The sequence below is a fragment of the Macrobrachium nipponense genome, chromosome 3 (genome assembly GCF_015104395.2).
Source record: "Macrobrachium nipponense isolate FS-2020 chromosome 3, ASM1510439v2, whole genome shotgun sequence".
Classification (NCBI taxonomy): Eukaryota; Metazoa; Arthropoda; class Malacostraca; order Decapoda; family Palaemonidae; genus Macrobrachium; species Macrobrachium nipponense.
Genome location: NC_087202.1, coordinates 125,922,582 through 125,935,081, shown reverse-complemented (window position 1 = coordinate 125,935,081; position 12,500 = coordinate 125,922,582). Strand labels below are relative to the sequence as shown.

The following is a 12,500-nucleotide window of genomic DNA, read 5'->3' as shown; positions in this document are numbered from 1 at the left end:
TGGAAGAATTTAAGATGCGAATTCGGGAGGAAATCGCTGCAATACCCCTTGAGATGTGCCGAAGAGCAGCCGAAAACTTCAGACATCGCCTTCAACAGTGCATCGCTAAGGATGGCCACCGTCTTCCTGATGCCATCTTTAAAAAGTGATCACACAAACGGCACTGTATACTGATTCGAATAAAACAACAAATAATTCTGTAAGTATTGTTTTACTTTTCCTAATAGCCTATCAAAACTCGGGCATTGGTTTTGCCCCACCCTGTATTCATTGCTCAGAAACCATGTAACATAGAGTAAAGCAGTTTTGTTCTGTAGAATGAAGTGCTCTAAATGTAAACTTGAGAAAATGTAGAGCATTCTACAAAAAAGTGCATTACTCTATGTCATAAGGTTTCTGAGCAATAAATACTTGTAAAGGTATACTGGGACTTTGTGGATACCCAGTATAATACCAACGTTTGGAGAAACAGGAAGCAATGTTACGCTTAAGATTCTCAAAATTCAATTTCTTATTAAACATTAAGCTTAAATTCTTTTAGAATAGAATAGAATATAGAATTCAGGCCAAAGGCCAAGCACTGGGACCTATGAGGTCATTCAGCGCTGAAAGGGAAATTTATAGTAGGTAGGTTTGAAAGGTGTAAGCAATCTTCAGGAGAGGGCTGAGGAAAGTCAGGAGGAAGAACCTGGTGGCGGCTTGTCCAAGAGCGTTGCCAGACGCACGATTATGGCTAACTTTAACGTGAAATAAAATTAGATGATTGGAGGGTGGGTGATCAATTGAACAATTGCAGCCCTCTAGCCTCAGTGGTTTTAAGGATCTGTAATATAAGTTTGTGTGTTCCTCGTTAGACGAGTGGCTTACGTGCTCGCCTACCCCGATTCGGTATTCCCCGAGTTCGATTCCCCCCGATCCATCCACGTGGAACCAGAATATGTTTCTGGCGATTTGAAATTCCTTTCTCGATATAATGTGGTTCGGATCCCACAATAAGCTGTAGGTCCCACAGCCCTATGTAGGAGAGGTGGTCATCAGCTCCTCAGTGGTCTGGTTGAAGTAAGATAGACTTAACATTTTTTTTCTTTGTTTTAAAGGCCACTCGTCCGCAAAAACGCTTTCGCTCTCCTTGGAGGAGGAGGAGGAGGAGGAGGAGGAGGAGGAGGAGGAGGAGGAGGAGGATGTTTGTTCAATATAATCTTCCCGGAAAATAAAAAAAAGGAACAAAATGTAACGAACAACAAAGGGAAAAGACTTTTCTCCAAAACCCTTTGATGTTAATTAAATACTTCAAAAAAATCTACTTGCAACTGTAAACACGTATACATATGAGAGAGAGAGAGAGAGAGAGAGAGAGAGAGAGAGAGAGAGAGAGAGAGAGATTCTATGAATTCCTGAATGCATTGAGCAATAAAATGTGCAGAATTACTGACGCAAAAAAAGAAAGAAAAAAAAATGGCAGCATCCGTTCAGAGCACCAACCAATTAGACAAGAATTCTTCTGGCGAATTTAGCAAACGGCCTTGAATGACGACAACAGCCAGTGATGTCCTGCAACGTTGGCAGACGTATGAGCATGGCTACCTTTAACCTTAAATCAAATTTACACTACCGAGTCTAGAGGGCTGCAATTTCGTATGTTTGATGCTTGGAGGGTGGATGATCAACACGCCAATTTGCAGCCCTCTAGCCTTAGTGGGTTTGAAGAATCGATGGCGGACAAACAAATAGCAGTAGCCATCTCAGCAGTTCACTTTTACAGAAAACCAAAAATGAGCCTGTCTCCTATCCGTGCAGTAAGTAAATATTCATGTGGCAAATGCCTTCCAGGAATGTATGTGTATACAGAGATTATTAATGCATAGGCACATACACATAATGGTGGATATTTTATAATAAGTAATAATAAATAATAGGAATTATTCTATCCATGCAGCTAAGTGAATATTCATGTACAAGTATATCTCCATGAATGTATGTGTATACATAGCTTATTAATGCGTACACACACACACACACACACACACACACACACACACACATATATATATATATATATATATATATATATATATATATATATTCTATTACCCTGGACGTATACGTACACATAGCTTATCAACGCATAAACACACACACAACATACATATATACATAAAATGGCGGAAATTTTGAGTAATAACAAACCACACAAGTATCTTATGTAAGGAAACAGCCTAATAGCTGTCGTTTAAAGCCAGCGACAGACTACCCCGTCAGAGTAGTTGGTGCGAGGAAACGAACAGACCTTATGGAGGGATTCGGATGCCTCTCTTCCCCTTGAGCAGGGACGGGCGGCTGCCGAAATTCCCTTCTTAAGGGCCCGGCAATATCCGCCTGCATCGAGCCACTCAGGAGACATCCCTTGCAATCATCGGACTGTTTTCTCTCTCTCTCTCTCTCTCTCTCTCTCTCTCATACACACACACTGACTGCAATGACTGCTACGTGGGAGAAAGCGAGCGTTCCATTGATGAGAGAAGGGAACGTAACGACAGGACTTTGAGACGAGTAGTCGAAGGGGCGTGAATTTCCCTAAACGAGACTTTTATAAGAAATACTGGAATGGCAGATAATACTGCTATTTGTGAAGAGATATGTAGAGAAGGGAAAATTTCAAACTTGAGGAATATATGTGTCAATGATGACGGTGAAGCTTCCTCTCTTGTTCCCTCCTCCACTCAGGTCATTTCTCCAACAAACCACCCAACCACCATAGTACTAACAAGCAGTTGACAACAGAAACATCCCCCCCCCCCTACACCCCCACGAAGATCAAGATGAATTCTGGAGAGGACGATGGCCCAACCGACTGTTCATATACATAATGACAGTTAATTTGCTTACTACCTAATCTTCATTGTTTCAAAAGTTATCATATGAAAAGTGTGTTTGTGCTCCTAAATGTCAGTTCCTTGAGGCGATATATATTTTAGTGAACAAGACCACAGCTGATGGTCGAAAGCCATAAATTGCTGTACAAGAAATATATATTTTATAAAACTACAGAAGGACTTTGCATCATTGTGGATTGTATCTTCCTTTTATATATATATATATATATATATATATAAATATATATATATATATATATATATATATATATATATATATATATATGTTGTAGGACGCCCACTGAAATTAATTTGGAAAAAAAAATTCATTTCTCTTTCTGAAAGGGGGATAGAATGTACTCTCCAAAATTGAATTTTTTTCCAGATTTTAGTGAGGGCTTCCTACAACTTAATATTTTAGTGCACAGACACAGTGTTTAACTTAGCTATTTACATATACGAAAAAAAACTTGAGGAAGTCATCTTAGGCATTTGGCATGGTTTTATTGCCTACGTTTCCACGCCTAGCCACATCATCACAGCTGTAAATATATATATATATATATATATATATATATATATATATATATATATATATATATATATATATATATATATTTACAAAAACATGAAAACATCATAAAAGACTCGGACTGATTATTAAAATGCTACAAACAAGTACAAAAGTTCCTCCTTGTCACTCGTATTGTCTTTCCACTTGGATGGTAGTATCTTTCTCAAGGCATTTTAAACTGAATGTTTTCTTTTATCGGTTTTCCATCTCACTTGTTTAGCCAAAGTCCTTTATGATGTTTTAATGTAATTGCATACAGTTTTTGCATGCAAATGCCTGAGATGTCTTCCCCAAGTTCATTATGGCTGTATTTTGGATCCTGGTTGCCACCATCCAGCCTTCTATATATGTTAAATCTATCGATATAAAAGGCAATTTATGTCTGTTTGTTCGCCATGCACGCCCATACTATAAAAGCTTGGACTGCAAATTTTACCATAGACTCCCCTCAACCCCAGGAAGGTTTTAGTCAAGATCAGACATTCGAGGGCCGTTTCCCAGGATGTCATAACCCCTATGTCGAAGTGTTTCTATAGTTACAAACAGGCTTCCCTCAATATGGGGGCCATACGGTACCGTTAGTAGTAAGCGGGGGACTCCCCTCCTTGCGAACGGGGGCCAGAGGCTTCCCACAGCATCAGGGGCAGGAGACCATGCCCTATCGACTTATATAACAAGGGCCTAGGCCTACCTTGATAGCAGGGGAGCTGCCACCTTTTTGGGCGTTATGGCCATAAGAGTCACAGATGGGCCTTCTTCATTTAACGTCAATATCAGTGTTCCACAATACCCTAGTTTTATCGAGGACCGTTTAAGGGGGTCTAGCCACCAAATCTTTCCTCGCAACATGTGCACACCTGCCGTCGGCCAGCGGTGCCTGACTGAGCCGGTCAGTGATGCAGCAGCATTGGCCAGGGAAAGATGTACTACATCGAGGTCATTTAGAAGTCCGAGGAACAGGTAGAGCTGATAGTATTAATATATATATATACACAATTATATATATAGTATATGTATATATTTATATGTATATCCTGCAATTTTTGCATGTAAATGTTGTATGGGATATTATATACAACATGTATATATATATATATATATATATATATATATATATATGTATATATATATATATATATCTATCCCCAACCGTCCTCCACACCCGAGGCATCATACGCATTCGGATCGAGGATTTCAAACACGACAGATGAATTGAGAGGGAGTCTTTTATTCCACGCTGCATCGACAGCCAACGCCACACAAAGACGCAGGCCCCTTCCCCCCCCAACCCCCCTAGCCCCCCCAAACAAAAGTCGACTTCAAAAACCGCGACCCCCTTCCTTCCTCCTTTGCCCACATGAACTTTAAGCCCCCGAACTCATCGGTCAGGTCCGTTACAACACTCTCAGTGAGACTCCCTCTTTCTCTTCCCCGAAGAACGGGAGACACTGCTATGATGATTAATGCTGTATGAGTCACGGCCTTTGAGACGTTCAGCCTACGGCCAGTGGTGGCCTGTCCCGTATCGATGCCAGACGCACGATCATGGCTAACTTTAACATTAAATGAAATAAATACTAATGAGGCTGGAGGGCTGCAATTTGGTATGTTTGATGACTGGAGGGTGGACGATCAACACACCAATTTGCAGCCCTCTAGCCTCAGTGATGTTGAAGATCTGAGGGCAGACAGAAAAATAGCCATCTCGATAGTAGTAGTGAGTATGTAATAATAATAAAAATAATAATAGTAGCAATATATATATATATATATATATATATATATATATATATATATTATATATATATATATATATATCAAGTGTTCCTAATCAAACCCTTATTGTTGTGGGAAATCTATATGTTAAATAGAAGTTGAAATGGAATGAAACCAATCTACCAACCTATTACGAAGATCCAGAATTTTTGGCAATTTCCTGCACCCTTTCGGTTTACTTCAAAGAATATTTAGTGGATCAGTTGAACAGTGATCACTCTCCACCTCGTATAAAAGATCATAAAGTATTAAAAAATACGACCAATAAACCATATTGAACCTCCATTCACCTTGAAGCGGTAGAATCTGAAAAGACAAAATCACGCGAGAACAGAGAGAGAGAGAGAGAGAGAGAGAGAGAGAGAGAGAGAGAGAGAGAGAGAGAGAGAGCGAGCTCCAAAATATACTATATACCTGGGAAAGTGAAGTCATCTGCTGCTCCGAAGTGGCTGCACGTAGCCAGTTGCAAATGGGTTCGAATTTGCGACTTTTGTTTCAACTGGCACTCTGGAGGCGCCTTTTGCATTTCAATTGCTAACTTCGTCGTCGCCTGGAAGATCTCGCTATCAATTTACTCCGGTGTTCTTGTTTGTTTGTTTGTATGGTGTTTTGACGTTGCATGGAACCAGTAAGGTTATTCAGCAACGGGACCAACGGCTTTAGTACGTGACTTCCGAACCACGTCGAGAGCGAACTTCAATCACCAGAAATACACATCTCTCACCCCTCAGTGGGATGCCGGAGAATCGAACTCGTGGCCACCGAGGTGACAGGCCAACACCATAACGACCCCACGCCACTGAGGCTTTCTTATTCGCTTCAACGGAGTAGCTGTTCGTCAGTTCCAGCGTCTCTGAGGTGGTGTCCAATTGCGTTACACACCGACACGTTCAGTGTTTCATGGTGAAAGATATTTCCTATATATATATATAATATATATATATATATATATATATATATATTATATAATATATATATATATATATATATAATAAACCGCACCTCTATGTCACTCCCCCTGTCCGAACCTTTGCAAGATTCCCGCCGTTCGTTGTGTATTCGTTTTCATTAAAGTAATGAGGGTTGCCACTGGAAAAACAAACAAACCCCCACACAATTTTGCTAACAATTTCGAGGCGTAATCTTTTATCTGTCCTCGGATGAGTTTTATTAAATGCATGGATCGTTATTCTAATACCCGGCGTTTTTTTTTTTAATCTTTTTTTCAACCTCCCTAGCGAAATCTGTCGTATCTCAAGGAATTGAGAACAGGGCCACAGGGAGGAGTGGTGTTTTTTTATGGTAAGATATACATACACATATATATATAATAATATATATATGTGTGTGTATATAGGTTTATGGGTATGTATATATACAGGGTGTCCATAAAGTCCCGGTACCATTGCAAGTAATAAATACTTGTAATGGTACTGGGACTTTATGGACACCCTGTATGTAACTTACATATGTAAGTATGTATATAGGTATATATATGTGTATATTATATATATAATTTACTTACCCTCTTTTTTTTTTTAGATGTTTCAGTTCAGTGTCTCTTTGAACTCAGTTCAGGTAGGTCATGACGTCAGGCTTTATAATGACAAGCAAACTTACCCATCTATGATGGGTGATAAAATACGGGTGCAGAAGTGAAAAGTTTATATGTACTATTTGTTCAGCAATATTAAAATAAGGGCGATTACACGAATGGTCTCTCTCTCTCTCTCTCTCTCTCTCTCTCTCTCTCTCTCTCTTCTCTCTCTCTCATTGTTGTTTCCCCTCTTTTAATGATATTTGACAAAATCCTTATGGAGAAGTTAAAAACAGTGCACAAACGTCCTCTGTGAAATTGTTCATGGTGTAGTTTGGGCAGCTGGTTTGCCGCACTGTATTCTTACCTATATTGTGTTAGTCTTACTCTTTCTTTTGTATAGGTAGGTGTTTCTGAAATTTGAGTGAAGTCTTGTACTTTTAATATGTTATGACTTTTGGGAGGTGCTGTTGATTTAAAATTTTAACTTTTTCTTTATTGAGAGCTGTTGACATGACATTTTTAATAAAAATTAAATTAAATCAATTATTAATGTTCGTAAATTTATATATATTTTTAGCCTTGAAAATGCGACTTGAAATTCGTCGCGAAACGTCGGCATTGAAATAAACTGTTGAAAGATGAGGATGACTTTCCCTACTACTTCTTTCGGAGTATATATTTATATATATAATCATCTATTGCATAAGCTTCGGTCACATTCTGCCACTTATATCTTCCTCGCTGCTTTCAATTCCACAAATCTCTAAATATCTATCTAACCTCAGTTCTCAGAATTCTCACCCAAGCAGCTTTGGGACTTCAAATTCATCAGCAGAAATCTACGTAGTCTCTCTACTGACAGACATCCAAAACATCTTATTTATTTGTCGATTCCTTTCCTTTCACCTTTCCATACGTCTCCTGAATAAACACCATAATATTGTTTGGAAGCTTGAATTTCAAGTCAGTGGGCCCGTTGGTGGTGGGCTTGTTCCATATGAATAGTTTTCACCTTCTGAATGAAAATAATAATAATAATAATAATAATAATAATAATAATAATAATAATAATAATAATAGCCCCTTGTAGTCTCCAAATATACAAATTATAATGCAACCAGAATAAAATAATTAACTAATAATAAAACAATAATAATAAATAATAATAATAATAATAATAATAATAATAATAATGATGATGATGATTGAAAATTTGATAAGTAGCAAGACCCAAAAACAGAAATGAGAAGGATATGGGATATGCCAATGGAAATCGTACCCATAACCATAGGCTTCATCGTCTCAATAATAATAATAATAATAATAATAATAATAATAATAATAATAATAATATAAGGACTGAAAGGTGTAACAGGAAGAATTCCTCACAGCTGAATCAGTAATTGTGAGAATATGAGGAAAGGAAAGTCCGATAGAAGAATGGGAAAATGAAGAGAGGTACAGTAGAAGGCATAAAAGTGGATGCAGGTAGGGGGCCGAAAGGACGTTGCCTACAGTGCACCGCATGAGGTTCAATGTTGGCACTAACCCCCTACGAAAAGGCTCAGAAAACAAATGTGAAGATATACAAATTAAAAATACAACTGGGTCTCCTTTTCTATAAGAATCATTTAAAAAAAAATCTTCAAAATGATAGAAAAAAAAAAGACAAAGAGAGAGAGAGAGAGAGAGAGAGAGTAGGTTACTGCTCTAACGCAGCATTGTCCAAAAAGCAACCGAATTATTGAGTATTTCGGAATCGACAGCTAAGGAAATTATTGACAGAGAGAGAGAGAGAGAGAGAGAGAGAGAGAGAGAGAGAGAGAGAGAGAGAGAGAGAGAATGCATTCCACCTCGACCACATGAAGGTAACCTAATGTCACCGATTTTCAGTAGATCTTTAATATGTGTATAATACACAAATATATACATATACATACACCCTATAAACCTTTATGTATGCATATACACACACCCTTTCCAACCTCCTTACTGTCAAATCTCCTTTTCAATGCTGAATGACCTCACTGTAGGTCCCAGCGCTTGGCCTTGGGCGCAAATTGGTTATTCCGATTCCAATTCCTATTCCAGCAAGTCTTGTCAAGCAATGGGAGGCCGGAGAGGAGTCCTAAAGACATAATCACAGTTCCAGCCACGGCCCGGTGGTGGCACCTGTAGCGTTGCCAAGCGCTCGATCATGGCTATCTTTATCCCTGAATAAAATAAAAACTACTGAGGAGGCTAGAGGGCTGCAATTTGGTACGTTTGATGATTGGAGGGTGGATGATCAACGTATCAATTTGCAGCCCTCTAGTCTCAGTAGTTTTTTTTTTTTTTTTTTTTTCGAAATCTACGGCCGGATGGAAAAAGTGCGGACGGACAAAGTCACCTCAATAGTTTTCTTTCACAGAAAACTAAAACACTAAGAAAATATATTGAGAAGAAATGAAAAAGCACTCCAGAGCAAGAGACTCTGCCCCCGATCCCCCACCAAAAAGAGTCATTTAGACTTATAATGATTTTCTAATTAGGAGTTTTTCCCTTTTCCTCTGGTGTCTGATAGTCTTAATTACCCACTCTGTAATTAAGACTCGGACCATCGTTCGGATCACAGTCATTAACAGGCCATTATGGCCCGAGAGCCAGAGAGAGAGAGAGAGAGAGAGAGAGAGAGAGAGAGAGAGAGAGAGAGAGAGAGAGAGAGAGAGGAGACAGAGAATTTCCCAACAACTTCGAACCCCTTCCTATCGTTCGTCAAACAATTGACCCACGATCCCCCGGCTTCCCTGCCGAGAGCAACCAGACTCGCTGAGCAGCAGCACCGGTATGGCATAAATGTTTATCCTCGCTGTCGAAGTTCTCCAAAAGTTCCAGAGGTCCTTTGTTCCTCCCACGGCTGGACTGTGGAACACCCTCCCTTCAGAGGAGGATGTCTTCAGTTCAAGAGAAGATACAATGCATTACTGCTCTAATGCTATTCTCCTTGCATTTGAATTCATTTTTATCTATTTAATTAATTAATTTTTTTTCGTTTTGAATAAGTGGTTTCTCTTCTTTCTGTATTTCCCTTTACCTCCTCTTACTTCTTTCTTAATATTCTCTGGAAGTTTGAATTTCAAGTCAATGGAAATGGACCCTTTCGTGGGCTTCTTCCATATGAACAGGTTCCATCTCCTGAATAATAATAATCAATAATAATAATAATAATAATAATAATAATAATAATAATAATAATAATAATACATTCCCTCAAGGCCGTCGTATCAGCTATATTCGTCTGCAGTCTTTCCTTACCTATTGAATACTTCTCAAGTACGTTCATCACAAATATAAAATTATTCCACAGCGAGTATAAAGGTCATTCTCGTGTGTAGACCCTACAATGAATAAGGATACGTTACAATGAACATCTCCACGAGGATAAAACATCGGGTGTCACTGCAACAACAAAAAGTGAACAGTGCAATGTTTACGACGTTAATCCTTTTCGTAGCACGTAAACATACCCTTACACATTTTTTTTTGATATCATTCTAACTCCTTCCACACTCCTTAGCAGGTATAGCTAACAGGCACAGCCTATGTAATGCAGTATTTTATTCCTAATGTATGTGCGGAATCTAATTGACAATGGGAAGATGATGAAGAAGAAGAAAAAGATGAAGAAGAAAAGAAAGAGAGCTGGAGAGAGAGAGTAGCTTCAACAACAAAGTCAAGTCATAACTTAAGAATGTAAACAAAGGACCAGTGCTAAGTGGTCACTATAGCTAACAAATAGAGGTATCCGATTGCCTATAGACGTCTGCTGGATTTTAATGCTCCACTGGTTCGCTGCTCTCTCTCTCTCTCTCTCTCTCTCTCTCTCTCTCTCTCTCTCTCTCTCTCTCTCTCTCTCTGCTGAGACAGCTGTTTTCATCATTATACAGACACCTGACAGAAGAGATAGAAAATGATCAAAGCATTCTCATTATAAACATCAAATCACCATAAACTGGAATTGGACATTATCCAAATATGAAGGAGCATATGCGCCTTATACTCAAACAGTTGAAGTGTGTTCTGTTTCAATTCCAGGTTCACTGGCGAATTCATTTTCTAATGAATATTAACGACCGCCAATTCCCAGTTGACCTGAGCACCTGATCAATCTTGCATCACAATGAGAGATAGAGAGAGAGAGAGAGCAGAAACCATTAGTGATGCAGGGAAGAGATGAGGTTATGAAGATAGTTACCCTTCAAAATAGTAGGAGGTTTTAACTGACCTCTCATTTCGAAACGTCAAAAGCATTACCGATCATAACGTTCTTCAATCGTGGGCAATGTCCAAATGAATACGCCCCACTACATCCTCCAATAACATCGACGTGACCTCCCAGTGCTGTCTTGACCCTCAGTTCCCCCCTACCCCCCTACCCCCCACCCTTTCCAGCAACACGGTGTTCAGACTCGGCAAGTGTGACTGACAGAAGAGTCTAATGATCGATCTCTGGTAGAATCTACAAAGGCTCACGAGACTGAGGAACCTTTGAGGTCAGCTGAGATGGGACTCCTCGCCTCATCTAGACAGTTGAACACGCACAGAAGGCAATAAGCAATTACACATGCAAGGTACTGTATCCAAAGTCTTCCAAAGGAAGCCTCAAATCCAAAAGGAAAGTAAATGAAGAAATTCCACGTACGATCCCTTGGTGGGATCGGAGGCCCAGCTGGGGGAAACAGAGTGGGTACTAGGAACCCGCCCTGCTTGATTCCACTCACATTCATTCGCTCTGTATTCGAAGATTTCAAAAGTGCGAGAAGATCTCAAGTCTCTCAAGTCATTAGTTCCTTTTCTGATAATAGTAACCAGCTTTTATATACATAATAATATTACAGGACAAACCACCTACAATATCTTACACTTTTCATAATAGCTGCTGTACATGACAAGCAAATATTCTAGCTAACTATGTGGCGATCAAGTGAGGCATCACTATTTTTACAATAATATGGTTCATTTACTCAAGTCACGGTCCTACTAATATTGCTATTTACAGGTACATGACATCTTCTTACCTTTATTTATTTGAAGTTCTCTCACTTGAAACCCTTCTACATTTTATCATTCTTTTTTTTACAGACACCCTATTATTAACAAATAATATTATCCTTCAAGCTCCTTCTCTGTTTCGGTAAACAGAAGTCATATATAGTATAGCAGCCTCTTCTGAAATGATGACATTGAGACACTACAACATAAAACTCGAAAAATCCGACCTACAAATATCAAAGCGGTTCATACAAACATACATTTTAGATGATACATCATCCAGGTTATTATTCTGTTGTTAAGGGTTACAAGACCATACACAATAAGCCCGTAAATACACACACACACACACACACACACGAAAGATATCAATCAGAATATGATACACAATCACGTCCAAATCAAGGCTAAAAAAAAAATAACAATCACTTCAGAGTCAAGGCTCGCAAGTAGCATACAACTAACAATCACCTACAATCACTTCACAACACCCACGGCCACAATCCAAGGATACATCGGTCGCCACTGGAATCCTTACTTGAAGAAACAAAGACAATAGCTTATATATCTGGTTATTTGTTTACTGTCTAAGCTTTGTTTGAATTCTCTCTCTCTCCCTTTCTCAAGAAAACCAGCAAAACACACACACACATGCAGTCAGTTTTTCCATATATAATTTTATTAAATCTCTATGGAATGTGGATTG

The 12,500-nt window shown here is 38.9% G+C and overlaps 1 protein-coding gene across 6 annotated transcripts in view; it reads right to left on the bottom strand.

Annotated features, from left to right (window-relative positions):
• LOC135222048 (protein kinase C, brain isozyme-like) overlaps positions 1 to 12,500 on the bottom strand; it is a 548,910-nt gene that overhangs the window by 157,785 nt on the left and 378,625 nt on the right. The window lies entirely within an intron of this gene.